Below are 13,819 nucleotides of genomic sequence, written 5' to 3' on the forward strand. Positions count from 1 at the left end.
TGGGGGGGGGGTTCCGGTTGCCTTTCCTGCCTGCTCTGCTGCTGTCCACCCTGCCTTGCCCACAGCCTTAACTCTAGAGCCTTTCTGTCGCAGCTAAGAAAAGCATTGTCTGCTCTTGCATCGAATGTTTTCTGAGCTGTTCCTTTGTGCCAGGCAAGGGGGCAGGCACTGCGGAGCGCACAGCAAGCGAGGCGAGGCACATGTTACTGTGACTTCCACAGGCTTGTAAGTTTCCCCATCAGCTTTCAGAGCAACCAGGTGAAGCTGCTTTTGAATTGTTCTGTTTTCCATAAGAGAGAAACTGTTAATGACAATATCTTGGGCCTAGTGAGTGGTCACTTTACCTCCTTTATCTACAAAGCTGAACCAGGCTGCTTACTTGTGCTATAAGATAAATCGTCCAGAAAAAAAAAAAAAAAAATATATATATATATATAGGGCATCATATGTGAGCAGACTGTTTTCAATATATGATTACATTATGATACTGTAAACATGAAGCCAGATATGTGCATGGACAAGTTCTAGAAGATGACATAAGCAAATGAAAGCATTGACTTAAACTTGAGAAGGGATGCTGGGAAAAAAATTCTCCTTGAGTCTCTGGGTTCAAGTCCCAACTCTACTCCTAATTCTAGCATCCTGTTAATGTGATATCTGGGAGGCAGCAGGTGATGGCGCAAGTACCTGGGTCCCTGCTACCCACATGGGAGGCCTGGATGGAATTTCAGGCTCCTGGTTTCAAGCCTGCCCCAGTCCCAGATGTTGCTGGCATTTGAGGAGTGTATTAGTGGGCGGAAGATATCTTTCTCTCTTTGAAATAAATAAAAATTTAAAAAGAAAAAAATTCTCCTTGGATTTCTACTGTTTTCAATGCAGTATCTGTAATAATTATTTTAGAAGGTTTCAAGCATAGAACAAATGTAATGCTGCTGACCAGGTTTTAAGAAGTGGGGAAGAAGGAAAAAAAAAAAGAATAGCTTTGTTCCGGGTCCCTCCTGACCATGCTTCTGAATCATGACCGCCCCTCATTTCTCCTGAACACCAAGGAACTGGCCTGGGGCTTGTCAATGGGGAGGAGGGAAGCTGAGAGCAACTAGGGACATCCGCTCCCCAGCTTGGAGGTCTTCTCCCTGCTGGAGACCACGCCGGCTGCCTTCTCGCATTCAGTAGGTTGTGGGGATGTGTAGGGTCTTGGGGGTGATTTTGTGTGCATTCACATCTCAGCTTTGCTCCCTGCCAGCTCCGGACCCTTGAGCAATCTTCTAACCTTCCCAAACCCCCATTGCCTTGTCTGTACAATTGAGAGTGAGGATCCCTTGTACAGAACTCACAGGGGACTTGTGTGGCACGAAGCAAATCATCTGTGCAGAGCTGGAGTTCATAGCCTTGACTGTGCTTCAGAGTCACCTGGACAGCTTTGGACGTTTCTGAGGCTTCAGCACCCCAAACCCCTTATGCCAGGCTCCCCTGCTGTGCCCCCCAGCCCTCAGTATTCTGTGCAGTGCCCCAGTAAACTTCTCAGGCGAGAACCACTGCATTAGAATGTTTAGCACAGTGCCATGATGTGCCTCTGTGTGGTTCCATTGCTAACTCATATCTTCATCCCTGCCAGCTGTAAACTGCAGAAGTTTCTCTCCCTCCCTCTCTCTCTCTCCCTCTCCCTCCCTCTCTCTTTCTCTCTCTCTTCTTCTCCCTCTCTCCCTCCCTCTCTCTCTCCCTCTCCCTCCCTCTCTCTTTCTCTCTCTTCTCCCTCTCTCTCTCCCTCCCCCTCCCTCTTTCTCTCTCTCTTCTTCTCCCTCCCTCCCTCCCTCTCTCTCTCCCTCCCCCTCCCTCTTTCTCTCTCTCTTCTTCTCCCTCTCTCCCTCCCTCTCTCTCTCCCTCCCCCTCCCTCTTTCTCTCTCTCTTCTTCTCCCTCTCTCCCTCCCTCTCTCTCTCCCTCCCCCTCCCTCTTTCTCTCTCTCTTCTTCTCCCTCTCTCCCTCCCTCTCTCTCTCCCTCCCCCTCCCTCTTTCTCTCTCTCTTCTTCTCCCTCTCTCCCTCCCTCTCTCTCCCCCTCCCCCTCCCTCTCTCTTTCTCTCTCTCTTCTCCCTCTCTCTCTCCTCCTCTCTCTCCCTCCCCCTCCCTCTTTCTCTCTCTCTTCTTCTCCCTCTCTCCCTCCCTCTCTCTCTCCCTCCCCCTCCCTCTTTCTCTCTCTCTTCTTCTCCCTCTCTCCCTCCCTCTCTCTCCCTCTCTCTTTCTCTCTCTTCTTCTCCTTCCCTCCTTCACTCTCTCTCTCCCCCTCCCTCTTTCTCTCTCTCTTCTTCTCCCTCTCTCCCTCCCTCTCTCTCCCTCTCTCTTTCTCTCTCTTCTTCTCCTTCCCTCCTTCCCTCTCTCTCTCCCCCTCCCTCTTTCTCTCTCTCTTCTTCTCCCTCTCTCCCTCCCTCTCTCTCCCTCTCTCTTTCTCTCTCTTCTTCTCCTTCCCTCCTTCCCTCTCTCTCTCTCCCTCCCTCTTTCTCTCTCTCTTCTTCTCCCTCTCTCCCTCCCTCTCTCTCTCCCTCTCCCTCCCTCTCTCTTTCTCTCTCTTCTCCCGCTCTCTCTCCCTCCCCCTCCCTCTTTCTCTCTCTCTTCTTCCCCCTCTCTCCCTCCCTCTCTCTCTCCCTCCCCCTCCCTCTTTCTCTCTCTCTTCTTCTCTCTCTCTCCCTCCCTCTCTCTCTCTCCCTCTCTCTTTCTCTCTCTTCTTCTCCCTCCCTCCTTCCCTCCCTCTCCCTCCCTCTCTCTTTCTCTCTCTCTTCTTCTCCCTCTCTCCCTCCCTCTCTCTCTCTCCCTCTCCCTCCCTCTCTCTTTCTCTCTCTCTTCCTCTCCGTCTCTCTCTCTCTCCTCTCTCTCTCTCTCAAATCATGAAAATGAGACTCAGAGAACTCAACAACTTGCTGAATTCACACAATTGCTGTGTGATGAGTCTAGAATGGTGTTCAGTCTTTTGGATTTTCTCAACCTTTGCTTTGGACAAAGAGAAGGCCAGAGGGCAGGAGAGAAGGGAGGGAGCCTGTGGTTTCCAGGGTGTGCTCGAAGGAGGCCGGCGACCCCCAGAGTCAGAAGTGCACCGTTCCTTGTATTTCCGTGGTTGCATCATAGCTTGTGGCTGAGTCTGCACAGATGTCATTGCCACATCTGTTTGCTAACATTTGCAGCTGGCTTGGTGAAGTCTGGATTTCATCTGGGCCTGATTTGTAGGTTCCTTCACCTTTTGTCGAGCAGTAATTTCCATCGTGCCGTCTTTGGGTTTCTAACAGAGAGACTCAGCCCTGCAGAGGTTCTGGGGGTGAGTGTGTCTGAGCAGACCTTGGCTGGGCCTCTGTGGCCTTGTGTAGATCAGGCTCTCATCTCTGTTTGTACCAGGCTTGGAGAAAATGTACTTATAGCTTTTACTTGGCTGTGGTAAAACCCTGAGGGTCAGCATGAATTTTTGAAGGTGTGTTTGGGTGATGCCCAAGAGCAAATCACTGTGGAGTAAGCACTCCCTAACCCCACAATTGGCGGTGAAGGGTGCTGACCACTGGGCCTTCCTGCTAATCCGGCTGTGGGTCGAAGGGAGGATTGTGGCAGGTGGGCCTGGTGTTCCCTGGGAAGCAGACTCCTGATGCAGATGAAGAGAGTTTGTGAGGCTGTTTAGGAGGGAGTGCTTGGGGATGACCAGCTGTGAGTGGGAAGGCTTGGTTACAGTAACCGGGCTCCTGTAGCTCCAATTAGAGGCCCGAAGCTCAGACATTGAAAGGGCCTGTCCAGGTTGTCCCGAGTTCGAGGTGAGGTGAGTAGGCCTTTATGTCTTTGGTGGGCTGGGCACTGGGGGCACGGCACAGGGCTTGGGAGCCAGCACTCTCCCAGGCAGGGCAGGTCTGGAAGGGGCCGACAGCTGAGGGCTGGTTCATGGCAGCTGGAGGACCAAGCCCCTCCAGCCTGGGTGGAATCTGGGGCACTCGGCTGAGACCCAAAGGCGGTGCACCCAGAAGCCTCACCCCACCGAGTTCCAGTTGAGCCGAGCTTCCCTAAACCCCTGTTGAACTCTGTTTCTTCCCGCTCCTACCATCCTGCCATCCAGCACGGCCACGGAGAACGTCGAATGCTGACCAGACATACACATACTGGATGTATACCACTGTGCTATGCTGATGAGAAGTTAGAATTGTTCTGTCATAGCTGTGGGCGTTGATCTAGTGAACACCGGCATGCCAGCTCACATCTCCTAAGCCATTTCTTTACCTCCATTTCTTTCAGCCATTTTGACAACATCTCTACTGCAAGGCAAATACTGTGCTTTAGTTGGCTACACTACCACCTGGAGTAAACCTGGAGTTGTGTTGGCGAGGAAGAAAGGGAATGGGATGTTGTCTCTGGCACGTGTGATAGTTCAGGTTTTGCAGTGTGGTCGGGGACGCCATCACTGAGGCTGACAACTCGGGGGTCACTGATGACCTTTATGAGCACAGAGTAGGGCGAGTGTCAGATGGCAGAAGATGAGGGAGGGAGTGTGGGCACCGGGCATCCTGGGAGGCAGGAGGGCGATGTGGCTGTGAAGGGAGGGGAATCAGGAGCTTGAGAGGCAAGGCTTTACAGGTGAGGCACGACCTGTTCATATTGTGGGGGCTGGAAAAGAAAATCCAGGGAAAAAGCGAGCATTAAGATGCTAGAGAAAGAGGAGGAGGCGGAGGGAGGAAGGCGGGATGTAGCGATGAAGGCGCCGGCCCCCAGAGCCCAGGCAAGTGCGGCTCCCATGGCAGGAGCGATGTGAACGTGGTACGCATCGAGACAGAAATGTTTTGAGATGAGAAGTGAGGTCCATGGTAGACTTGACCCCAAATAGCCTCATTCATTCATTCATTCATTCACTAAATATCACTGGTGTTGGAGCTGTGATTGTGGAGGTGATGGCCCGTGCCTCCAGGATAAAGGCAGAACAGTCATTGAACACAAATGGCCAATGGGAGTGAAGAGAGGAATTTAGCTTGAAAGTAAGGATGTCGGGGTATGAAGGATCAGGAGATGTGGGAGCTAAAAATAGCATTTCCTAGCCGTGGAGGGTAGAACAGCAGTCAGAGAGGGAGGTTGGATAACAGGTACCGAAGTTGGCCAGGAGGAGGAAGTCCTAGAGTCCTAAAGCACACTACAAAGATGATAGTTTGAAATAACTTATTATAAAGTTAGTAAAGAACCAGAAAAAAAGGAGTTTTAAAGTTCCCAACACAAAGAAATGGTCGATGTTTAAAGAGATGGAAATGTTAATTATGTTGTTTTGATCATTACACATCACATGCATGTATCAGATTATCACACTGTATCCAGAAAGTATGTATACTTTAAAAATAAATACATAATATTTAAAAAAAAAGATTTTGCAGAATGTGGGGGAGGCCCATAGGCATCGGTGGGAGGTGACAGGTCGGTGATGGCAGCCGTAGGGGTGATTGACAAATAGTTGAGAGAACAGCTGAAGCTAGCATGAACTGGGGCGGGTCCCTTAGCATGCTTCTTGTATGTTAGCAGCAACTATGCTCTGTGACCCCACAGCAGGAGTGGGGAGTACGCTTTTGGATGGTCCAGGGAGTTATGCTGGCTCTCATGTGAAATGTGGCACATTTTGGAATAATGGTCCAAATCAGTAAAAATCATATAGTGTACAATAGACTATTAAAACCCATCAGTTTTTATTATCTTTAGGGAAGTAACAGAAAAAAAAAACCACTGATAGAGATAAATAACATTTTAGCAGTGAAACGTTAATTTTTATTGCATGTGTGTTAATTTGAGCACAAATTGAGTGTGCATTAGAGACGTCTTAATATCTTGAGCTTGGTTTGGAAGACATGAATACCTTTTTTTAATTCAAGAAGCAGAGAGGAAGAGAAAGGGGAGAGAGAGAGGGAGAGTTGGGAGGGAGAGTGGAGGGAGAGAGAGAGAGGATCCGATGCACTGGTTAATTCCCCAAGCTGGAAGTTGGGAACATAATCTGGGTCTCCCACCTTGGAAGCAGGGACCCAACTACTTGACCTCAGTGTTGACTCCCAGGATCTGCATCAGCAGCAAGCGGGAGTCAGGATCTGGAGCCTGGAAAGGAGCCCAGGGACTCCCTTGGGGGATGTGAGTGTCCTGTGGTGTCTCAACTGCTAGACCAAGTGCCCAGTCCGCTTAACAACTGAGTTCTTGTTGGTCATTGTGATGGAGATGCACTGCTTCCCATACTGGTTTCCTTTTTTGCCCCTGGCTATGCCTATGCACTGATTCCTGGCTCTCTCATGATGGGCGCTGCCTGTGAAAAGCAGCCAAGTCCAAGACCCAGTTCCTCTCTTCTTCCTGTTGCTGGTTGAGTGCAGAGGATCCTGCAAAGGTCCCTGAGGCCAGGAATGAACAGAGAAGGCAGGTAGGATGGAGCCGTGGGAAAGTGAGAGAATCTGGAGTCTGTGCACCTGTGTTCCCAGCACCCCGGGAGACAGCAGAGTTGTCCCAGTAGTGCTGTGCTGATGTCCACTGTGGTGGGGTGGGTTGCAGCCTGGTGTCACATTTTTTAAATTCTAAGAAGAGAGAGAGGGGTTTTAAACCCCTGGTGCCCAATTGGAATTCTATACTCACTGAAAAATCTTCAAATCAAAGACAAGTGAAGACATTCACCATGAATGGATTTCAATCTTGTTTGTACCAAAATAATCTTATCTTTTAATTCCAGTTTCCATCTTATTTTAAAGCACCGTCATAGTACAGGGAGTTCTTCAGGTATAAGGAAAATGATCCCAGACAGACAAACAGAAATCCAGTAAAGAAAGAGTAAACTCAGGGGTAAATCTGCGTGAGTCCACACCAATACAACAGTACTTGTAGTGCCTTGTGTAGTTGAAAAATACATAAAGCACGGGGCAGTTAAGATGCCCACATCTCACATCAGAGTACCTGGCTTTGATCCTTGGTTCTGCTCCTGCATCCAGCTTCCGGCCAGTTCTTTCCTTAGGAGGCAGCTGTGATGGCTCCTGTAGTTGGGTCCCTGTTGCCTGCATGGGAGACCTGGATCCAGCTCCCAACTCCCTGCTTCTGCCTGCCATGACCATTGCAGGCATCTGGGAAGTGAACCAGAAGCCTGAAGCTCTCTGCTTCTCTCCCTGTCAAACACACACACACACACACACACTCACACACTCTCACTCACACACACATACACACATGTACACACACACTCACACACACTCATACACACACTCACACATACACACATATGTACACACACACTCATACACATGTATTTATTTATAGAACTGAAATGCATGACAACAACAGCACAAAAGGCATGGAGGAGGGGCATGGGTGGTAAGCAGAGCTGAAATGTTTTAAGGTTGTAGCACTGTGTACGAACTGGTAAACGTATTAATATGCACTATACAGCAGTAAGTCAAGAAGGCCTGTCAATCTCTAGAGTAACTGCTAACTGTAACTGCTAAATGGTAGAATATCTAAACAGTAAAGAAGAAATTGCAATAACATAAAATAGTTAACAAATTCAGAAGAAGAAAAAAAAAAGAAAAAGAATGAAACAGGTGGAACTACAAGTAGCAGTGTGGTAGATAAAAATCCAAATATATAATGAATACCATTAAATATAAATGAACTGAGCTTATTACAGACTCTGCTTTTGAAAAAAATTATTATGAAGCACATAGCTTATAAGAAGTACAGTAAAACTTAGGAAATTAGCTCCCTGTTTGTGTATCATTTGTAATGAGTTTAAAAGTAAAATATTCCAGGCCAGTGCTGTGGCATAGTAGGCTAAGCCTCTACTGTTGGCATTGGCATCCCATATGGACTCTGGTTTGAGTCCTGGCTGCTCCTTTTCTGATCCAGCTCTCCGCTATGCCCTGGGAAAGCAGTAGAAGATGGCCCATGTGCTGGGGCCCCTGTATCCACATGGGGGACCCGGAAGAAGCTTCTGGCTTCTGATCAGCCCAGCTCCAGCCATTGCGGCCATTTGGGAAGTGAACCAGTGGATGGAAGACCTTTCTGTCTGTCTTTCCCTTTCTCTGTAACTCTACCTCTCAAATAAATAAATAAAATTTACATACACACACACACATACTTTGCAAACCACAGATGAGTTAGGGTCATTCCTGCCCTTCGTCTTTGCCTGCTCTTTGGGAGGTTCCCCACATTCCTGTCATCTGTGGACAGTGAGGGACAGTGAGGGGACATTGAGTGGACAGTGAGGACACTGAGGCATTGAGGGACAGAGAGGGGCAGTGAGGGGCAGTGAGGGGCAGTGAGGGACATTGAGGGGGCAGGACACAGGCTGACCGGGAGGAATTGAAATGAAAAACCGGAAAGGACTCACAGCTCTGGGAAGGACTGACTGATTTGTAAAAGGCTGGAAGCGACACTTTGACGAGAAGCTGGTTAATTGCCTGTGTCGGGATATTGAAAAACAGAGGAAGTTAGAAGTTATGGCACCCATTTAATTCATTTTCCAGGAAAAATTCCGACAAAAAGGAATTCCCATGAGCTCAATTCCAAGCATTTAAAAGAATTGCATCTGGTAACATGTCACATGGATGCAAAAGTTAAAATAAATTAGCATCCTGCTAAAGAAAGCCAACTACCTGCAGGAGCCCGAGTGAGCTCCTGGGTATAGGTGCTGCAATTCCCAGCTGCACGGAGGCCGGGTGGGGAGACCTTTAAGTCTCTCAAACGTGGACCCCGCTGCCGTATCCCCAAAGGGGAACAAACTCTGTAGAAGCTTTAATTTTATGCTTTTACTTAAACCTTTTTTATAATTTATTTTATTTATATAAAGGGAATGAATTTCCTGTATTTCGTATATAGTTTTAAGACCAAAATATTTCCCACCCTCCCCTCCCCCTCTCATTCTCTCTTCTTTCCTTTCTCATTTTTCTTTTAATTTTTGCAATCACATACTTGCAATTAATGCTCCACTAAATAAAGAATTCAACAAGTAGTAAGTAGAAAAAAACATTGAAAGAATTTTGAAAATTTACATACATCTCTTCTAGCTTAGCAGTCAATGTGGCCTGGTACTGTTCTCATATGTTTCTGTTCCCAATCCCATAGGTTCCAAGGCCTTATGATGTCATGGCACAGTGCAGGAAGACATGTTTTACCCTCAATGCAAACAAGGAAAACTGGAAAATGACTACATGCATGGCACAAATTGATGCCCAGAGAATCCAAAAGAACCTTTAAGACAATAGCTAATTGCAAGTTCATGGTTTATTTTTTAAGACTTATTTACTTATTTTGAAAGAGTTACAGATAGGAGAGAGAGAAACATTCATCCACTGGTTCACTCCCCAGATGGCTGCAATGGCCACACTGGGCCAGCAAGAAGCCAAGAGTCAGGAGTTTCATCTGGATCTCCTACATGGGTGGCATCTTCCACTGCTTTCCCAGGTCATAAGCAAGGAGTTGGATTGGGAGTGAAGCAGCCAGGACATGAACCAGTGCCCATATGTAATGCTGACATTGCAGGTGCCGGCTTCACCCACTATGCCACAATGCCATCCCTGTGTCCATGTTTTTTGAGTAGTTTTATTTTTTTTTGCAGATCATATATGTGTGCAAAGCACACATCAGTAGTAAGTACAGTAGTAAAAACCCAATGAAGAGTTCTTTGTCATATTACATTTTGGGGTACACATTTCAAGAGTCAGCCAACCAAACAATAGTTCTGTGGTTTAAAATAAATTCATTGTACACAGATAAAAATAACAGCCACAATGATGATGATGGTTCTTCACAGTGACATGATGTGACACGTATTTTGTCTCTTCCATGAGTTCCTGACACACAGTTCCTAAAACTTTTGTAATTTCCTGAGTGATAGCAGTATTAGGAACATCTTTTGTTCTACTGCTTTCACCCAGGTTCTTGACATCAGAGCCTCTAAGGCCTTTGAATCTACTGAGTGATGAGTAGCTTTAGTATCCTAATGGGAGAAAAGAGGGAGGCACGATTAGAGTGCTGGAACTTTCAGCCCAACCCCAAACTTTCAGGGAGGGAAAAATGACAGGAGATTGAGCCAATCACCAATAGCCTCTGATTCAATCAACCATAGGAACTGCCCCCAATGCCTGAGTGGGAAGAGCTTCTGGGTTGGTGGCCACATACAGCTATCCGGAGGGCGGGGCCCTCAACTCCCTGAGGACAGAAGCTCCTGCACCTGGAACCCTTCTGGACCTTGCCAGATTAACCTCTCCCTCTGTATCCCTTTGCAACGAGCTCTATGGTAAACAGGTGCTTATACGTCAGTGTTTCTGTGAGTTTGGTGAGCTGTTGAGGCAAACCATGGACCCAAGGCGGAAATGTGGAAACCTCTGAATGACTGCCTATTGGTGAGAAGTCAAGATGACAGCCTGGGACCTGTCCCTGGGATCTGAAGTTGGGGGCAGTCCTGTGGGCCTGAGCCCTTAGCCTGAGAGGTATGTGCTGCTTCCAGCTAGACCCTATCAGAATTGAGATGTAGGACACCCAGCCGCTGTCCGCTACTTGGAGAATTGGTTGGTGTGGGGAAAACACTCACCCCTGTGGGTCACGACTATTGTGAATATAGAAATTCAGGTTTTCCTTTTAATCACCTTAAAACCAGGTTGTAGAAAGCTGGAGCTGGGCTGGGCTGCCTTCTCTGTGGTTCAAATGAAAGCTCAGAGCCAGCAGGAGGAGAACCTTGAGCAAGGAATCACAGGTGTTCTTGCCTGGGGTCTCTTGGCTCCCAGGGCTTCTGGACCCTAGAGTGAAGATGAGTATCAGCTGTTGGGAAGCTGCCCAGACTCTTAGGGTCCTTAGGAAACGCAGAAAGGTGAGACGTTGCTAACCCCGAGAGAGCAAAAGAAACATAAGGGGGCAGAGATATTTCCTCCGGGAAGCCAGCAGACAGCAGTGGGCTGCTTAGGGCATGCAGGTAAACTGAGTCCCTGTGGGCAGCCCCAAGAGAAGTAACAACAAACCCAAAGACCCAAGCATCAGAGGAGAGGGAGAACAACTAAAACAGGCTCTGACATGCCAGAAGAGCGGAAGGGGACCGGTGCTCATTTGAACCAGTAACAATGATAATGGTAATACTGATAACCGTGGTGACTCTAAAGGGGAGTCAAGTACTTTTACAGAAAAGATTTGCTTGAATTAAAAATAGGAGTTTCCAGCCAACGCAGTTTGGTTGATGAATCGAGGTCCGATTACTCTTGAAACAGGTGTGCTTTCTTTGCCCGTTTCTGATTGTCTATTGAAGGATCAGCTCCCAGCATGCTTTGTGATTGGAATTGTTCATCACATCTTCCTAGACCCCCACCATGGTTCGAGGAATCTGGGTTTGGATCTTTATTTAACGATTCTCCTGTGCACCAGGGTGCCTTCTGAAAACCTGGCTCCCTGGTCCAAAGACAAAAACCTTGGCACTTGCCTGCGATCTTCCCTCCGGCAGACAGCAGTGCTGCTCTCTGTGGTGTCCGGAACCCAGGTGCAGGCCCCAGGAAGACTTTGCTTCCTTTACTTTCCACTGGCTGCCTTCCGGAGGCCTCTCCCTGTGCCCTGACGTATATGAGGCTGATCCCAGAAGTTCATGAGAAGATGGAATCGAAAGATCAATTTGTTTTGATGCAAAAGATTTTGAAATCTGTGCATGGTTTTTTTCATAATATATACTTTCCGTGAATTTTTGGAATTCCCTTGTAGTTCAAAATCTTTTTTTGCACAAAAATAGGTCTTTCTTTTGGTTCCTTTCTCCATGAACTTTCTAAGAATTTATTTATTGGAATCAACACTGTGGCCCCTAATTCATTTATTTGAGAGGAAAAGAGACAGAGACTGGGAGAGAATATTCATCCCCTGTTTCACTCCTTGAATGACGGCAACAGCCAGGGCTAGGCCAGGTTTTAGCCAAGAGCCAGGAACTCTATCCTGGTCTCATATATAAGTGACAGGAGCTCAGGGGCTTGGGCCATTTTCCATTGCCTTCCAAGGCACATTAGCAGGAAGCTGGATTGGAAACAGAGCAGCAAGGAGGTGAACCAGAGATCCAATATGGGAATCCAGTGTTGCAAGTGGTGGCTTAACCCGCTGGCCCACATTGCCCACACTGCCACCCCACTCATGGCTACTTTAGAGGCCATGGCACACCATGCTGTAAGCAATCCGTAAGTATTCATGTCTTGCCTGTTTTTAAACTGGTCTTGTTTGATAAGTTTTTGTTGAATGCTGGACATTAGGTAAACATATTGTAGAGACTTTGATGAAGTTATTCCCTGACGAGGGTTCATTTGTCTTATAGTAGATAACTAGAGGGAGGGCAGGTGATTCATTTGGGCTGAACTGACTTAACACTGATTTGCAATCTTTCTGGAGCTACTTTTTTGACTGAAGGAGTGAGTAGGGGATGAAATCAGGCCTATAATTCTGCTCTCTAAGCTATGATCCCTGTTGAGTGGCCTCTTCCTAGAGAAAATGACTTTTTTTCTTCATTTCACGGAAACATTTGCATTTGGGCTGTTGTCCTGTTTTCACCTCTTCCCATCACTGTTGTTTTCAAAATTGGAAAACAGTAACAGAAATAGGTAGGACTCTTAAGGCAACCTCAGTTATGGCCATGACTTTCCAAAATTCAGTTTTGAAATTCTAGGACGCTTATAAGGCAAAAGAATTAGAGTAGCATCAGTCCATTAAAAACACCTGAATGTGGGATCATGATGCATTAAGGCTGCATTTTTATTTTTATTAAAGATTTATTTATTTGAAAGAAGGAGAGAGAGAGAGATATCGATCTTCCTTCCATCTACTGATGCACTCCCCAAATGGCTGCAATGGCCAGGGCTGGTCCAGACCAAAGCCAAGAGCCCGAAGCTCCATCCACATCTCCACATGAGTGGAAGGGGCCCAAGTGCTTGGGCCATCTTTCACTGCTTTCCCAGGCACATTAGCAGGAAAATGATTGGAAGTGGAGCAGCTGGGCATTCAACTGGTACTCTGATATGAGCTGTCAGCATTGCAGGCAGCAGGTTAGTTCACTGTTCCACAATGCCAGCCCCAAGTGTACATTCTTTTTTTTTTTTTATTTGACAGGTATAGTTATAGACAGAGAGAGACAGGGAGAAAGGTCCTCCTTCCATTGGTTCAGTCCCCAAATGGCTGCTATGGCTGGTGCTACGCCGATCCAAAGCCAGGAGCCAGGTGCTTCTTCCTGGTCTCCCATGTGGATGCAGGGGCCCAAGCACTTGGGCCATCCTCCACTGCCCTCCCGGGCCATAGCAGAGAGCTGGACTGGAAGAGGGGCAGCCGGGACTAGAACTGGTGCCCATATGGGATGCAGGCGGAGGATTAACCAAGTGAGCCACAGCGCTGGCCCCTGAAGTGTACATTCTTAAAAAGACTATTTGAAAGGCAGAGCAATGGGGGCAGGGGACAGGAGGAAAGATCTTTTATTTGCTGGTTCACTCCCCAAATGACCTCAACAGCTGGGGCTAGGCCAGGCTGAAGCCAGGAGCCAGAAACTCCATCCACATATCCCGTGTGGGTGGCAAGGATGCAAAAAATGCTTAAGCCATTATCCACTGCTTCCCATGTGCATTAGCAGGGAGCTGGATCAGCAAGAGAGTAGCCAAGACTCAAACCAGCAGTCTGATATGGGATGCAGAAATCTCAAGTGGCTACTTAGCCTGCTCTACAACAATGCCCACCTCTAAGTCGAAATTTAATAATTTTGCAAAAATATTTTTTGCTAAGATGTTTAAATATCACCCAGTTAAGGAGAAGACTGAGGCAAGGCCAAGGAGCCAGGACAGGCAGTAAATGCTGTCTGAAGG

The sequence above is a fragment of the Lepus europaeus genome, chromosome 11, assembly GCF_033115175.1.
Source record: "Lepus europaeus isolate LE1 chromosome 11, mLepTim1.pri, whole genome shotgun sequence".
Lineage (NCBI taxonomy): Eukaryota > Metazoa > Chordata > Mammalia > Lagomorpha > Leporidae > Lepus > Lepus europaeus.